The sequence below is a fragment of the Idiotropiscis lumnitzeri genome, chromosome 9 (genome assembly GCF_059441095.1).
Source record: "Idiotropiscis lumnitzeri isolate Australia: NSW breed Sydney's pygmy pipehorse chromosome 9, RoL_Ilum_1.0, whole genome shotgun sequence".
NCBI classification, from domain to species: domain Eukaryota; kingdom Metazoa; phylum Chordata; class Actinopteri; order Syngnathiformes; family Syngnathidae; genus Idiotropiscis; species Idiotropiscis lumnitzeri.
The window spans coordinates 21,457,400-21,476,112 of NC_142399.1; the positions used below are offsets into that span (position 1 = coordinate 21,457,400).

Here is an 18,713-nt window from a genome sequence, read left to right on the forward strand (position 1 = left end):
TTCACCCCCAGCCTCCTTTCCCCGAATTGGGTGATGGAACACCCGCTGAAATTCAGCCAGGAAAGCAGGGAAAGAAGACCGGAGGTCCGGTCAGGCGTTGCTCACGGCCATGGCCCAAGCACTAGCTTGGCCAGTCAATAAACTCATCATGAATGCTACCTTGGTGCTGTAATGAACATACGTAAGGGGCTGTTGATCGAAGATTAACCTACATTGATGAATGAACTGCCCACAAAGGCCGGGATGGGTGAGGTAAATTTGGCTCGCGACCGTGGTAGCCGGGAGGAAGAGCTCCGGTCGCGGAGGCAATCGGGTCGGAACCCGATGTAGTGTGCGAAAGCAAACTACCTATGCGGCGTCGAAATTCTCAAAACGGTGGTCCAGCTGGCCAACTGCGTTGCGGAGGGCCGCAAGCTCAGTCTCCTGCTGTCCTTGGCTGGCCAGAGCCTTGTAAATCTTCTCAGTGTCCGCAGAGTCCATGGTCGGAATATTCTGTTAGGGTATTTTCCAGAACCGCTGGAAAATAGTAGCGGGACTCTTCAAGCGCAGACACAGAGAGATTGAATTTAACAAATGTGTTTATTATTACCAACAAAAAACAGAAACACTATATATCTATATATAAACAAAACGCAATACCGACAAAGTTCAACGAAAATCGCTGGTGGAAAAACTCACACCAGGGAATAACGACGGGAACAAAAAATGAACATAAATTGCTTACCGCAAAAGGGCAAGGAAAACCACTTGGCGAGTGAGCTCAACCGAGAAGATCACGAACTGAAAACGGAAATACTTACAACAAACGAAAACACGATACGTAGAATGCAATAACGAGATGTCTAGAATTCACCACTTGGAACATGAACATGAGCAAGGAAGGAGAATATTCCGACGCTGAGTAGTCAGCGTAGGGAGTTTAAATAGTGCAGTAATTAGTGAGTTGACGAGTGACAGGTGCGTGGCTGGTGGGCGCGTCTCTCCAGCCATGACGAGATGACCAGGGAACGAGCGCTGGAGGAAACGCCCCCACTCAGCTGGGCAAACACAAAACAACAACATGGCATGACAGATACGGACCATGACAACCTAAGCATGGTTCTATTTGAGTTGTCTCTTTATTGTCATGCAGGGCCCCGTAATACCTCAACATAGATGAAGTCTTCTCTTGGTATCTAAGTTCTTTATAACAAAGTTTACACTTCACCTTTTGAAATATCAGCAAGTAGAAGAAAGACATTAAAACGAGGGATATACAGTGTTGTCACAATAATTCACAATATATAGTCACACTTGGGGCGGCACAGTGGCCGACTGGTTTACACGATGGCCTCACAGTGAGAGACAGCATCGGTCATGGGTTCAATCCCGGCTCCGGCCATCCTGTGTGGAGTTTGTATGTTCTTCCCGTCCCTGCGTGGGTTTCCTCCGGGTACTCCGGTTTCCTCCTACATTCCAAAAACATGCATGGCAGGTCGATTGAACACTCTAAATTGCCCCGAGGTATGAGAGTGAGCGCGAATGGTTGTTCGTCTACGTGTGCCTTGCGATTGGCAGGCAACCAGTTCAGGGTGTACCTCATCTACTGCCAGAAGACAGCTGGGATAGGCTCCAGCACCCCCCGTGACCCTAGAGAGGAGAAGCGGTACAGATGATGGATGGATGGATGTATAGTCACACTTATTCTTAAAATGTGTACCTTTTTAGGAGAGATTGGCTCAAAATGATCCCAGACAGGGGGTTCTCTCTTCTTTTTAATTGTGGATGGTGTGTGTCAGTGTCACCTGTGAGCTCATTGTCGTCTCAGTGCGCCATATGGAGTTGTTAATATGTGTGCAATGGCAAATGGGTCAGTATCTGAGTTTGTGGGTGTCATGCAATTTAAAGCAGTTCCAGCTAGCATTATATTTCTTTAATGGTACAATAATAGCAATAGTTTTCATCCATCCATCCATCTTCTGTCCCGCTTCTCCTCACTAGGGTTGCGGGGGGTGCTGGAGCCTATCCCAGCTATCTTTGGGCAGTAGGCGGGGGACACCCTGAACTGGTTGCCAGCCAATTGCAGGGCACACAGACACAAACAACCATCCGCGCTCACACTCATACCTAGGGGCAATTTAGAGTGTTCAATGGGCCTGCCATGCATGTTTTTGGAATGTGGGAGGAAACCGGAGTACCCAGAGGAAATAGTTTTCATAACATGTGAAATTATAAGTTGCTAATGATTCGGTGATACACCCGCGTGACTCAGTGTGGAATCGGTTTCAGCTGAGTGACAGTGTGTATGGTTGTCCGCCCTGTTATTCCATATCCTTGATATCACACATTTGTGTATTTCACTAGCGTGGTCTTTTCCAGCACTAGTAATACATTCAGCCACACTAGTGATGCCTTTGTTGTACATGTTGCACAGAAACTCTAACAAGTGACTCATTTTTAGCAACTAGTGAGTCTTTTGTTCAACTAGTGCTGGTAGAAGTCTAACTTGTGACACCTAGATGCGCACTAGTAGTGCCAAATTCACAGCTAGTCATCTTTTTTATGCTCTAGTGGCCCACTGGACCAAACTAGTAATGTTCAAAGTATTACAAGCTAACAGGTAAGTCACAAAAGCGTCAACATGTTAACTAGTTAAACATGAATTATTCTAACATGTTAACTAGTGACTTATGATCGCATGCACTAGACAACTAGTTGGAAATTAAATACCCACTGGTTAACTAGTGAAAGATAAACATCAACTAGTTCACTAGTGAAAGTCCCTTGAAGTCTTGATATTTAACTAGTGAGTCTAAAAAAAATTACTTGTAAACTAGTGATGCCTCAAATATCCACTAGTTACACGAGTGAAAGATTTTGACTGAACTAGTTCCACTAGTGAGTTCCAAAATGTTCACGAGTAGCACTAGTGGATGCCAACCTGCTCACTAGTTAACTGGTGAAATTGTCTTTTTGGATTACCTAGTAAACTACTGATGTCCAAATTTTCACTCGTAAAACTAGTGAAACACAAATTGCTCACTAGTTGCACTAGTTACGATAAATGCTAATGAGGAGGCGAGAAAGTACCATGAGTGTATGCCTCCTATTGGTTCTCTGATAGGAGCTCCACGCAGCAAAAAATTAACCCTGTAAAGCCTGATCCCGAGTGTCCACAGTTTTTTTTACTGCCTGTTGCTTGGTATATATGCAGAATAAAACATTTTTTCTCAGGGAATGGCTCTCTGGGGGATGTATATTTATTAATTACATGGACATAAGGAGTAATAGTACTGCTAAAAATTCACTCCTATCCACTTTTAGTATACAAAATAAAAAGAATGCAGTATAATGCAGAAGTCCTGCAATTAATTCTGCCTTCACAAGGTTGTGATTTTTCAGTTGTTGAATCTGTTCAAAGTTGATGCGTATTTGTTAAAGATGCTGTAATCTGTATTGTAAATGCGGATTTGGGAGAACAGCACAATAAAATAATATTACAATACTTGATGACATCACCCCCTGCTCGTCTCTAATGATTGTTAGTTGTGGAAAAACAACGGAAGTAAATAAAATACAAAAACACGATCTTCTTACCGTGTAATATCAAATAAATGAATGTGTGTGCATTTTGAGGTTTCTACAATCTTTATTGAAGCCACTGATTGTGTTTTGTTTTTTAAGACAGAAGATGGTTCGATGTTGGAGGAAAATTAGTTGTGGTTTCACCACTTAATTTCAGACAATGCATATCCAGAATACAGTTGAAAAACATTTTATTGTAAACATAATAAGTTACATGAAATATATAATAAATTTAACAATGAATAAACGGGATGTTTTTATCAAGATTTCGGGAAGAAGTTGTGTCTCTCCTCCTCCTGGTGTTATTTAGGGAAGCTGATCACCCTTTAGCTTCTATGAACAGCATCGTGCTGCAGAAGATGCGCCGTCAGAAGGGTCCGAATGGAGCTGCTCATCTGCCGTGGGGTCTCCAAGCAGTCAGGACCTATAGTTTGTCCAGTAACATATAGCGCAACCTTATTTATAATACACAGTTACAAAGGAATACAAATACTGCGTGTAATGAAGGCAAGAAAATAATTCAAATATACAAACGCAGCTAGCAAACGATAATGAACGATTATGTTCCAACGTTAATTGAACTCTTGTTCCTACCCTATTAGCTTGTGAGCAATGAACAAACTACACCGTGAAGTCAAAATGTGAGCGTCAAATGCGCGGAAAAGTTCATCTTTTGCGGTTCGCTATAAAACTAGCAGCGGCAGATTTCAGAAAGTCCTGCCGGTGTCGTGCCAAAGTACTTAGCCCCTGCCAAAATCTGTATCCCCTGTCGCGGGAGCGCGCACGCATTGACTGAAGGCGGCGCGATGTTACTACGTTTGTTTTCATTGAAAGGCACGAAGAATGTATGATTTTGTGTTTTTGATTTGCTGTCATTTAAACTAGGGTTTCCATAAAAGTGGTAGTCTTAGTCGGTGTGGGTTTCAGCACACCATTGGCTACAATTTAACACGTAAAGTAAGCGTTTGACTGCGCCGAAATCGGGGGTAAATTCCCTGCATTTGCATTCGTTAGACCAAAGAAATTTTGCAATCAATGAAGCTACCATAAGGGAATTTCAGTGATCAAAACACGATGAAAAGGGAAGAGGATTAGTGAGGTGGGCGATCGTGTTTCCAGCGAGATCAAATTAAGTGGCAACATACAGATAGGTGGTATCCTGTTAGAGAACACGTAATTGTATTCCAATTGACTGATTTGTTTATTTTTTATAACCACCGATAGACGCGTCAAGAGCAGCAAAAGAATAAAAAAATAAATAAAGTCACTCGCGTTCTGCGTCGGACTCGAGGTGCATTCACTGACCACTTACGCAGTAGGAAAGTTACCAGGGGGGACCTATTCTGGCAGCCCCTGCCACAATAAGAACCCCCCCTCTAATCACAAAAAAATACCACTATGAGCACCGTATATGCCCTTCCATCACGTACTGAATACTATTTTTTTCCATGTAAGGTGGTGATGATAACACCAAATTTGTCAGGATCGCCGTACGGCGAGGAGGAGGTGGACCCAGAATGCGAGGAAGCAGAGCAAAGGGTAAACTAAAGGGAATTTATTAAATTAATCAGACGAGGACAAACAAACGTGGCAGGGTGCAAAATAACAAAGACAAACTAAACGTGACTAAACAGAACAAAAATGACAAATAACAAGGACCGTGACAAACACTTGGGATCGTGGGCATGAGCGAGAAGGAGGGTGGTCGTGAAAAGTCCATAACAGGGCGTAGCAGGAGAAATGTTCCGACGCTGAGCTGTCGGCAAGGGGTGCTTAAATAGTCCATGATTAGGGGAGCAGATGGGAGTCAGGTGTGCGCGGCTAATGGGGAACAGGTGCGTGGCTGGTGGAGACAGAGTGCTGAGGGGAAACGCCCCTACTCAGCTGACAAACATAAACATAGGGCACATGGCAGGAAGGTGACGAAAACAATAACAAAACACTGACCTGCCCGACACGGGTCATGACAAAATTAAATTTACTTTACTTTGTTTAATTAAATCACCCTCTAGTTTATTTTACCAGGAGGGCAGTACATGATACATGAATCGCACAAAGATTAACAAGATTTATTCATAGGTTCCTCAAGTAAATAAATAAACCATGAAAAAATAAGACAACATAAGTATGCATGTTCTCCCCATGACTGCGTGTGTTTCCTACTTGTACTCCAGTTTCCTCCCTCATTCCAAAAACATGCATAGTGGGTTGATTGGACACTCGAAATTGCCCCGAGGTATGAGTATGAGCGGGAATGGTTGTTCGTCTCTGTGTGCCCTGCGATTGGCTGGCAACCAGTTCAGGGTGTCCCCCCGCCTACTGCCAAAGACAGTTGGAATAGCCTCCAGGATGCCTGCGACCCTAGTGAGGAGAGGCATATCAGATGGTCATCCAACAGCTTCCGACACGTCACAGCCTGAGCAACCCTCCCATCCAGTCTGCCTGTTGTACTTTTGAAGGAAATCGAGGAGTGCTTTCTTCATTTGCAACTGGCAAATCTGGCCAGTTTACAACACTTAACTGGCTGAAGTTCTTCAATCCAAGTGTGTCCACACACTCAATTCGGTCCAGGTGTCGCAGTAATGATATTAAGCCTACATGCAAAGAAAGTCAAAAAGCCACAAAGTAACCGACTGAGGATCAAACAATAAACAAAATTACACATAGAAATAGAATTCCAATTATAAAACAACTGACAAAATTTACTGAGGACAGCATAAATATTACAAAAGGACTGCACTAATACAGTAAGTAAAGTTCTATGATACAGTATTACTATCCTTTGTGAAATTTATTTGTTATAGTATTAGCACTTAAATAAATATGTAAATGTATGTTTGTGACTGTTTGCATATGCATTAATTTGATTACTGCATTTATCAAAGCAGGTGATTAGAGGGGGGGTACTTATTGTGGCAGGGGCTGCCAGAATAGGTCCCCCCTGGTAACTTTGCTTAGAAAAGAGGGATCCTGCTCAAACTTGCCACACATACTCAAAATGATCCAATAAGCACACAGAATAAGTCACTTGATGGTTGGGGTTAATATTTTTGTGATTAGAGGGGGGGCTGTGAGAGTATGTAAATAGTTTGTGTATTTTTAATCATGTTTTTTATACACTATTTGTATCAATGATAATTACACACACACTCACAGACACGCACATCATTGCTTCAGCACACATGCGCACACCCACACGCTTGTTTGGGTTTCACTTTCCATAGGTTTCGTTTTTCTCTGAATAAAGTCCAGAGGGATGGGCGAAGAAGTCAGTGAGAGTGCGGGAGATTGAACTGGCAAGACGCCTATTTCACCTCCTGGCTTCTCCTCCCATCCGCGATGGAGGAAAGACAAAACCTTCCCTGGTTATTCCTCTGGTTCTCTGTATTTTAATTCAGTCTAATGAAGGCGTCAGGACCCTTTTAAACCTGACAGGGGCTCTTATTGTGGCAGGGGCTGCCAGAATAGGTCCCTCCTGGTAACTTTCCTACTGCGTAAGTGGTCAGTGAATGCACCTCGAGTCCGACGCAGAACGCGAGTGACTTTATTTATTTTTTTATTCTTTTGCTGCTCTTGACGCGTCTATCGGTGGTTATAAAAAAAATAAACAAATCAGTCAATTGGAATACAATTACGTGTTCTCTAACAGGATACCACCTATCTGTATGTTGCCAATTAATTTGATCTCGCTGGAAACACGATCGCCCACTTCACTAATCCTCTTCCCTTTTCATGGTAGCTTCATTGATTGCAAAATTTCTTTGGTCTAACGAATGCAAATGCAGGGAATTTACCCCCGATTTCGGCGCAGTCAAACGCTTACTTTACGTGTTAAATTGTAGCCAATGGTGTGCTGAAACCCACACCGACTAAGACTACCACTTTTATGGAAACCCTAGTTTAAATGACAGCAAATCAAAAACACAAAATCATACATTCTTCGTGCCTTTCAATGAAAACAAACGTAGTAACATCGCGCCGCCTTCAGTCAATGCGTGCGCGCTCCCGCGACAGGGGATACAGATTTTGGCAGGGGCTAAGTACTTTGGCACGACACCGGCATGAAGCTGCTCTCGGCGGCAACTGTGAGCGTTGAACTGCCGCCATCCGCCATCAAAACCGGACACCGACATCTCCGAAATCGTTGAAGCAAGTTTTTAAGCAGGGCTTATCTTGATAAATTGACCACATATTTGACGTTTACACCACTACTTTGTCGCCTAAAATAATCGTAAAATCAAATTTGGTATCACAATAAGAGTAATATTTACAAAAAAACATTGCAATACCTCTGAAGGGTTTCTCTTCGGCTTATGTCGCTGGTTGGCACATTATGAATCGTGATTGGCTGTCCGAAGAACACACGTCATGTCGGATGAATCCTGGGTAATGTAGGATCGTCCGTTGAATAAATATTGAAAAGGCTTGCCGAGGCACGCCATTTGAGTATTTATTCTATGGCCTTGAGCATGCATTTCACACTAGTGCCCCACAGCATTTATGGGCTTACATGTTCACTAGTAAGATACAAAAATGATCTTACTAGTGAACTAGTGGGCATTTTTATCTTACATGTTAACTAGTAAGATACAAAAATGAGCTTACTAGTGAACTAGTGGACATTTTTATCTTACATGTTAACTAGTAAGATACAAAAATGAGCTTACTAGTGAACTAGTGGCCATTTTTATTTGACATGTTAACTAGTAAGATACAAAAATGAGCTTACTAGTGAACATGTAAGCTAAAAAAAAAGCCCACTCGTTCACTAGTAAGATATTTTAGTTTACTAGTTCACACGTAAGCTCAGAAATGCCCATCACATGTTAACTAGTAAGCTAAAAATAAGATTACTAGTGAACTAGTGGGCATTTTTTAGGTCATGGGGATCAGTAGGAAAGAATGCAATGGTTTTCTATTGGCGGCCCATTTCAAAATAATATAATCTAACCAGTCACTGCTCATGATTTTGGTATACGGTAGTCTGAAATTAGTCACATATGATAATTGTATTTTATATTATGGAATATTTAAAAACTTAATATGTACTACACAGAAAGTATTGTACATGTTTTCTCTTTTATATAACTACATACCTATTTTTACACCAGCCTCTATGTGGAGAGGGAGAGAGAGTAAGATTAATCATAAGTATGAAATGTTTTTATACAATCACTCTTTTCATAACAGGTATTACGGGCTGGCCTCTTAAGGGTTAAAGCGTCAAGCGATCTCATCAAGATATTGACCAATCAAAGTACTTGTCCCGCCTGCTTCATTTGAATGCAGTTCACTAGTGAACATGTTGGTGTATGAGTGACTTTAGAGACAACAATGGTCACATATTTAATTTTACATGTCATCGAGTAAGGTCCAAATGTCCACTAGTGACACTAGTTAAGCTTTTTCCTGGCCTTACTCGCTGACTTGTCAGATTCTCAAATTGCTCAATAGTTCACAAGTAAGGCATAAAATGTCCACTAGCCACACTGGTTGAGATCTTGCCAACCTTACTAGCTGACTAGTGAGGTTCAAAATGTGAACTAGTTTACAAGTAAATACAAAGATAGCCACTAGTTACGCTAGTTGGTCTAATTTTTACCCCACTTGTTAACTTGTGAAACACATGTTTTCATTCTAGTGAACTAGTTGAGTCCACAATGAGTCACTAGTTAACGAGTGACACTGATGTTTATTTGACTAGATAACAAGTAGAAGGAATTTTGTCTCACTTGTCAGACACAGAAAAGAACTTGTGCAAGATTTGACTGAACATGTTTGAATTTTCTCCTACATGATGGCCTTTTATTTTTACTTGTTAAATGTTATGCATCATGAGTGAGGCACTGTGCACAACTCGCACAACAAATATCTAACGTGGGGATTTTTGGAGTACTAGCTAATGTTTTTTGCATACTAGCAGGCATTTATATCATACTAGTTAACCAAAATTGCTTACTAGTTGATATGTGGGCACAACTTGTGAACTTGTATAGTGTTGTAATTGGGAAACAAATCAACTACTCAAATTTGATGATTTCACTAGTTTACTTGTTGTGCGCACATGTCACCTGGTGCGCAATTTTGTCAAACATGCTCAGTCAAAGTCTGTACAAGTTCAGAATTGAGCCTGACAAGTGAGACAAAATGTCATCCACTTGTGAACTAGTGATGTGAAAATAATTGTCACTAGTTTGCTAGTGACTCACTTTGAACCCAAATACTTTACTAGTTAGAATACATGTGGTTTACTAGTTAACAAGAGAGGTCAAAATGAGCACAACTAGTGTAACTAGTGGATATCTCAGCATGTACTTGTTCACTAGTTAATATTTTGAGCCTCTCTAGTTAACGTGTAAGGCCAAAATAGATTGCAAGTATTTAAGTAGTTTGGCTTTATGCATTCACTAGTCAACATGTACCCCACAAGAGGCAGCTGCTAGTAAACTAGCTTCAGTTCACCAGGACCACTTGTCAACTAGTGTAAAACATGCACTAATAAAGTGGGTGGGACAATGACAAAAGCTGAATTCTGATTAGTGCATTTAACTGTAGAGCCAATAGGAATCCTGGATGCACACATCTGCCCCACCTTCTCATTAGTTTTTTGTGTAACTAGTTGACTAGTGAGCAGTTTGGCATCCACTCGTTCAACTAGTAAACATTTTGAACCTCACTAGTTGAACTAGTTCAGTCAAAATTTCTCACTAGTGCAACTAGTGGAAATTTGGAGTATCACTAGTTGACAAGTAACATTTTTGAAAGTTACTAGTTAAATATCAAGGCTTAAAGAGCTTTCACAAGTGAACTAGTAAGTATTTTAGCCGTTACTAGTTAACTAGTGTGTATTTTCGCTCTCACTAGTGAACTAGTGTAGGAAATCATATGTCACTAGTTAACATGTTGGAATAATCCACGTTTTACTAGTTACATGTTGCTGAAAATTAGTCACTTGTCAGAGTTTCTGTGCAACTAGTACGACAGAGGGCATCACTAGTGTAGCTGAATGTATAACTAGTGCTGGAAAAGACCGTACTAGTGAAACACACAAATGTGTGATATCAAGGATATGGAATAAATGCTCAAACGGCTTGCCATAGCCCTGCGACTGGTTGGCGACCAGTTCAGGTTGTAGTTCACCTTTTAGAACTGGGCGATAAACCGAAAATTTACCTTAACCCAATTATATTACAATGACCGACATCATTTTGCCCATGTCGGTAAATTCGGTGTCTTAAAAAAGAAAAAAAAGAAAAAGAACTCTTTTCTGTCTGCGGCGATGTTCATGCCCCTTTAAGACGTCTACAGCGCGTGTCGTCACGTGACACCACCCTTCTGAACTAGAATGTAAACAATACGCGTTCGTAGCTGGCGATTCAAATTCAGAAGCGGCTGACACGGTTGAAGACAAAGTAACGTTAGTTGAAATTGTTCCTGTCGCGCTTGTCCCGAAAAGAAATTCGACATCTGTCGTTTGGAAATGTTTTGGGTTCCATAAAGACGATGTTTAAGCAAAAGATCATGAACTACAAAGTGCATCGTAAGCACCAAAACAGCGCGTCCAACCTTTTCTTTTTCACAACCCACAACACAACCATGCTGTTGACTTGGAGCTTGTGCTAAAAGTTTAAAGTGAGGAGCAAGTTTGGACAAGTAACAACAGCCCATAACGGAGGCGACACCATACGGGAGAATGTCTCAGAGGTGGACGCGATAGCCGAGCACATAGCTCTAAAGATATAGCACCTCTAGTTACAGTGGAGCACGCAGGATTGAAACGCCTCATGAAAGTAGCCGACAAGAGGTACGAAAATATTTTTTGCAAACCGTTCTTCCCGATATGGACAACATTGGGACGGGAGCGGAGACATGTCAAGCTTTTTGCATCCACATCCGACTTGTGGTCTAGTCGCAACATGGATCCCTGTTTGAGCCTGAATGTGCAGTGCACAGACGACAAGTGGCGACCGCGCACCAACGTACTCGAGACGGCATTTTCCTGACGAAGCACACTTGTTTATTTGGCACTGGCATTCCATTGACATTTTTTTCATTCTATTTAGCATTTTGTTTACAGGTGACTAGCTCCTTTGCACATGGCATTATTTATATTGTTTACAAGATACCTTTACACAAATCTAGGCCTTTGCAAATGGCATTACAGCATCTCGGCACAATCTATTTGCAGAAAAAGATTTTGTGAGAGGTACCCTATTTCTCCTGTTCTTTGTGACATTGTTCAAATCATGCAAAGCAAGCTATTTGGAATGTTTATACAAATGTTTTTTGTACTTTTATTTTTCACTGAAAGTAATGTGTACCAGTTGGTCAATAAAAAACAGTTAATATGCATTTCCTGCCTTTATTTTGATTTTGGTCCTCAGGGGGAATTTATCGTGCATTTATCGTTATCGAGGTAAAATTGCCCAATTTACCACAATATTGATTTTAGGTCATATCGCCCAGCCCTACCACCTTTTGCCCAAAATCAGCTGGGATAGGGTCCAGCACGCCCCTGCCACCCAGGACAGATGTACAGGATAAGTGGGATCGAATATGGCATGACATATGTACCAACATTAACACATGTACATCCATCCATCCATCCATTATCTGTACCGCTTCTCCTCACTCGGGTCGCGGGGGGTGCTGGAGCCTATCCAAGCTTGCTTCGGGCAGTAGGCAGGGTACACCCTGAATTGGTTGCCAGCCAATCGCAGGATGAACAACCATCCGCGCTCACACTCAAACCTATGGGCAATTTAGAGTGTCCAATCAACCTGCCATGCATGTTCTTGGAATGTGTGAGGAAAGTGGAGTACCCGGAGGAAACCTACGCAGGCACGGGGAGAACAAACTCTACACAGGAAGGCCGGAGCGGGAATTGAACCCACGACCTCCGTATTGTGAGACCATCGTGCTAACCAATTGGGCCACCGTGCTGCCCAACACATGTACAATCACATACAATTATTCCATCAAATGTGACAGCTAACTTTTCATCCATTTATGTGCAAAACCTCTAATACCATATCGCTCAAATATTCGCCGTAATATACTTCTTCTTTTCCTTTCGGCTTTTCCCTTCAGGGGTCGCCACAGCAAATCAGTTGCCTCGATCTAACACTGTCCTCTACATCCTCTGCTCTCACACCAACTCCTTTCATGTCCTCTTTAACTACATCCTTAAACCTCCTCTTTGGTCTTTTTCTTGACCTCTTGTCTGGCATTTGGACTAAGCATCCTTCTGCATCCTTTCGCAGTAATATACTATGATCCATATATTTTGGGGGGGCAAGGTGGACGACTGGTTAGCACGATGGCCTCACAGTGCAGAGATTGTGGGTTTGATTCTCTGGAACTTCCAGTGTCGAGTTTGCATGTTCTCCCCGTACCTGGGTGGGTTTGCTACAGGTACTCCGGTTTCCTCCCACATTCCAAAAATATGCATGGCAGGTTGATTGGATAGTCTAAATTGCCCCTAGGTATGAGTGTGAGCACGGATTGTTGTTCGTCTATGTGTGCCCTGCGATTGGCTGGCAACCAGTTCAGGGTGCACCCCGCCCACTGCCCCAAGATAGCTGGGATAGGCTACAGCATTACCCGCGACCCTTGTGAGGAGAAGTGGTACAGATAACGGATGGATGGATAATTAGAATTACACAATTTTCCATCATGAGAATGTTTGGTTGTTTTCTGTTGCAATTCCAGCACCCTCTGGTGGTTATTTTATTAGTGTAATTTAAATTTAATTGGGCATTCTTCGGGGCATGCTTCGGCCACCCTACATTCAAGAGATCCACGCTAAACGCCAGATGAAGGGGAAAACATTACACGGAATCCATGTACTGGTGTTATGTATTCAGTATACAAAAATATGGAACTCTTCTGTTACAATTACAGGAAAAAAACACAAGATAACAGGTGCATTATTTTATATATTATATTACAGCTATTATTTTGCAGAATTACATTTTTAATGTGACAAGTGAGTCGGTGCATAACTGCTCACAATATAGACCAATGGTTGGCCCTCGTCTCGGTTTTTGTTAACCAACGATTAAATGAGACTAGTAACTCACTGATACTTGTTGGTTTTAGTGCATTTATTCCAAGACCAGTCTAATTTGTACAAATATATACATTCAGCGACCCACGTTTATCCAGGTTCGGATCACAGAGGCAGCAGTTTCAGCATGGAAACCCAGATTTCCCTCTCCCGAGCCACATCTTCCAACTATTCCAGAGGAATCCCAAAACGTTCCCAGGCCAGCCGGGAGAGATAATCTCTCCTGCATGTCCTGGGTCTTCCTCATGGCCTCCTACCGGTGGGACATCCAGAAAGACTCCCCCTAATGAGATGCCTGAGCCACCTCACCTGGCTCCTTTCAACGCGGATGAGCAGCTTCTCACCTGTTCCCTAAGGGAGAGCCCGGTCACCCTGCGGAGGAAACTAATTTCAGCTGCTTGTATTTGGGATCTTTTGCCGATGACGTCACGCTATGGCACTTCCAATCGGACAAACAATATGCTCCATTAAATTTGAGTCTGATGCGCTCGTTTAATAATAATAATAATAATAATAATAGTTTTTAACGAAAAACAAAAAGAAACACTGTATTCAGGTCAGTTTTGACTCTCATTCGATACAGTATCTTTGCTTTTCTTGCACGTTCCTTTTCAATCAATCGATCTATCTGTTTTGCTAGAATTATTAATTATTTATCATCCATCACTATTTTTGTATGCAACTTGAGTTGAGTTTGTTGATAATTAAATTTTTGGTTTACAGACCGGAATTGTATATTTACTGGAAAAATATCAGTTCCAGTAGCTATATTAAAAAGAAATCTGGGTGATACAATTATTGGTCAAAGGTTGTGATCTCCCAGCATAGAGTCTAAACATTTAATATCATAGCCCACACTATATAGTTCAACATCTTCATTATGAGTTAATTCTACCAACCTCAGTGAGTAAGAACATTTTGCATTTACCTTTCAAAGAGTCAAAATCATTATACAATAAATGACTCCCCAATATTCAAAAAACAAATATTATAATGAAAAAAATACTTTGTTGGGGCCAGAACGAGCATTTGTCTTGATATAAACATATGAATTGTATGATTAGGGCATTTTGTCATGCAATCATTGCATCATCACTCGATTGATTGATTATTAAAAATGATCTGCAACATGGTTTATTATAGCTTGTGTAGAAGGAGAATATTATTTGACACCACTATCGCCTTCCTGAGCATAAAATACATAGAAAATCCTCTCTAGAGACCAGAAATTGTAGGGTAGAGGCAAGTGTGAGTAGTCACCTGTGACATGTTTGACAAGCTCACAACACCAGAGAAACTATTGTAAACCATCGCATCAGATTTCTTTATAAATATTTAAAAAATATAGTTTGAGTTGGAGGACGATGGCAATAATTTGAGTTAATTATGTGCGACAAATAAATGCAAGTTTATTTTTTTGTTACTGGATCTCCATTCATCTAATTGTCACTGGGTCTTTAACCCCGCTCCATGGTTTATTTTGAAACAACAGAAGGACACTATAAAAGTAACTTAAACTTGAATAAAGATAAAGATGGCCTTCATTAGTCCCACAATGGGGAAATTGGCAGTGTTACAGCAGCAAAGATATAGATCACACAGAGACGGAGACGTAATGTCACCGTTAATGTATAACATTAGCGGCAAACTTTCAGAAAAAGCAAACCTATGTGAATATGCACAGTATATACGTATATACACAAATCCCCATGTATATACACAATTACTTCCCACAACATATACAAGTCTAAGGAACCACAGAGGGGAATAAATAAAAATGCTGCAATGATGAAAAATACTGCAATGATAAAAATACTGCATGGTAAACATAATACAGCGCATTGGTCAATATAAGTACACCATTATACAAAAGCACAGTAGTAGTGCGTATTGAGTATTGCATTCTAAGACTGCACAATTGCACAAATGCCTGCCCGTTTGTAGAGTTGACCCAATGTTCTTGTTAAACAGTCTGACAGCAGCCGGCAGGAAGAATAACTCATTACTCTACAAAGACAGTCATATTGTAAAGGAATTTATCACTTTCACATGTAAGTAACATGTAATATATTACATTTTGAAAGTAACTTGCCCAACACTGCCCATTAGAGACCAAACTCATGTGAGAGTGAAGTGTTTAATTGTCCTGGAATCTTTTTTATAATGTTAATTGCTGCTGTCTTTCCCCGAGACAACAGACATGAGCCAAGATGCGAGTATGCTAATGTGGAGGGCCAATAAGCATCTGGATTATTTGCAGAACTGAGTTTCTCAGAGGTACTCTACTCATGTTTATCTACCCACTTCAAGTTGTTTGTTGATTGGTACCTTTTTTCCTCAATATACTATATGGCATTATGGCTTTGAAAAAAAAAAATCACACACAACAGTTGATATATGCTGATCTACATGTGTGAAATATGGCTTTAGTATAATGTATTATAGTTTGATTACTGTCATGCTTTTTGTAATAGTTTTTGCCGTCGTTTGTCTTTCATTTGTGTAATATTTAATCTGTGAATGTAGGTGGTTAGATAATAATCTGCATCCTGACTACTGTCAAGGTGCCCTTGGTTGACCAACATTATAACTTGCCCTGCCTCACCCATTTTTTTCAATCTGCACATACCAAGTACAGCCACTAGATGCCACTAACGATGCATTCAATTAGTTATTTTCTGGAAGTACAGTACTAAATTCCAGCCAGTGGAGAGAAGGTTGGGTGGTTGACTATGTCTTTATGTGACCTCAATTAAGTTAAACCTTTCAATAGTCCTTCCAGACTTTCAGACTGGTTCCCAGCTTTGCTCTGTTTGATCACATTATTGCTCCACCAGCCCATTAGCCTCACCCCAGCCCTCATTGGGGAAATCTTCTTTTACTGGAGAAAATGACACAGACTTGTTATTGCTCATGCCATTTACGATTCTTGAAACCTAGAAACAACAAATAGTCAATACACAGCTCAATACACAAAGTTGCCTAGAGAGTCTGTGCCTTGATGGGCCTGGGCTTTTATATGGTGCATGGGCAGTTTACCTTGAAACTTATTTGAAGTCTTTGTAGCCCATGGTGGTTCATTGTGTACTAGACCCTCATCTTAACAAGTAGCGGCAGTTCGCAACTACCTGAAATGGTGGATCCCACACATCACTCAAAAGAGAAACATGAGTGTCTGCCTCTGCGAATAACAATACAACCATTTCCCAGTTGTGACCCCTGTGTTTGGTCCTTGTCATCCTACAGTTGTTTTTGTCGACCGTGTGAATGGCCTTTACAGCCATTAATCCACAAAACACCGCAATAGCAGGGTTACCAGGGGCCACCATAATGGCCAAACGGGGATTTAAACCAGGGTACATTTAGTTTATACATGCACACGGGTCAAGAACAATACGTTCAAACAAAACAATACATTGTCAACTTTTAAACTGAATATACTGCTAAATTCATTCACTGCCATGGATGGACATAGAAGGCAAAAAGTCCATTAATAGCATACAGACAATGTATTAAAAATGTTGACTGAAATTGAAAGTGAACTAGGATTTTACCCACCGAGGTTTGACAAAGAAAAATGATCCCTGGACATTTTAGAATTTACAGCGATGAATTGGGTTGGGCCAGAGGCAGTGTTCAATAGAAATCAAGCTGTTTAACATCAAGCTCATAACAAAGAGTTTCCTTACTATCAGGGGATCACTCCAGATATATACAAATCCAGACCCACGGGATGAATAAATCATTATGACGAATGCTTGTAATTTATCCAGCACAACTTTTTAATAAGGGCATTACTGTAATAAATGAAAATGTAAAGGGCAGAAAAACTCAAATGATACAGAGGGGTCCACAATTTTTCATCAGCGCGACTTGGGGGATATATAGGACCATGTACTTCTTAACAAGATGTATGAAAAAAATGTTGTTTTAAATATAAACAAAATCTATTTTTTATTGAACTAATAATGTGCGGCATAAAATCTTAAAATATTCGATTTGTTGTCATACATTTCTTACTGCATACATAAAAGATTGTGCCTTTAAATACAAAGGATTTGAACAACCAAAAAATAAACACAAAATTGTTGATAAACCTCCGATATACATTCTCCATGAACATTTGGTTTGCTCAAGACTGAGCTGTTTACCTCCACCTCAAAAAGATGTTGCACTCTTCTCAGGACAAAAATGTTCTGAATATTTTTGAAAGAGGAGCGAGAAGCCATCTATGTGAAGGTGGAACCAGAGACCATCTCTAAACACAGACGGTGGCTAACAACATCACCTGTCCAAGAAACCCAATGCTGTCCTTTAAAACATTCACAAGAGTTTCAGTGATTTTTCCTCCAACCAACAAACACACTCTTCCCCATCACTGTGGTGGCAGCTCACTACCTTTTTACAAGTGAATGGAATTTTAATGGGGATAGGCATGGCTCAGTGGTAGAGTGGTCGTGTCCCAACCCATCGGTTGTGCGTTCAATCCCCTGCTGCTGTGACAATGTCCAAGTGTCTGTGATACTGAACCCCCAGTTTCTGCTGTTGCTATGTCATAAATTCGTGAATGAGCGGTGAGTTTAATGCGCCAGAGTACCTTGTAGGTGGAAAAGCGCTCGATGAGCCTGTGCCCATTTACTCATCTCATGTGGGAGTTTCGAGCCACTGACTTGTGGACTAACAGACGCCTCTCGACATATGAGATCACTGCATTGGTTTTGCGTGTGTTTAATGATCTATTTTAAGCTTGATTTTTTGTTTTTTTAAATGTCTGACATGTCTTGGGCCTTCTTCACTCTCTGAACTAATTTTATTCTATGAACCCTCGTGAGCTCTGAGGTCCTCTGGTTTCCCGACTTTTTACTCATTCCAAAAGTCAAGACACGCTCATACAGTGAGACATCTTTTCATATTTAAGGCCCCCATTTATGGAACAGCATGCCAGAGAACTGGCTGCAGAGAATGTTCTTATTTTTAATACTAGACTCAAGACCCAAGTTTTCAAGCTAACTTAACTATCCATCCATTATCTGATCTACTTTATCCCCATGAGGGTCGCAGGCATGCTGGAGCTTATCCC

The 18,713-nt window shown here is 41.0% G+C and overlaps 1 long non-coding RNA gene across 1 annotated transcript; it reads right to left on the reverse strand.

The window, feature by feature from the left end:
* Positions 1-3,738: 3,738 nt before the first annotated feature.
* LOC148331420 (uncharacterized) lies at positions 3,739-7,907 on the reverse strand. The gene is made up of 2 exons (XR_015844995.1): positions 7,854-7,907; positions 3,739-6,158 (listed from the first exon to the last, which is right to left on the reverse strand). It is a non-coding gene; the product is annotated as an uncharacterized LOC148331420 (long non-coding RNA).
* Between the last annotated feature and the right edge of the window lie 10,806 nt (positions 7,908-18,713).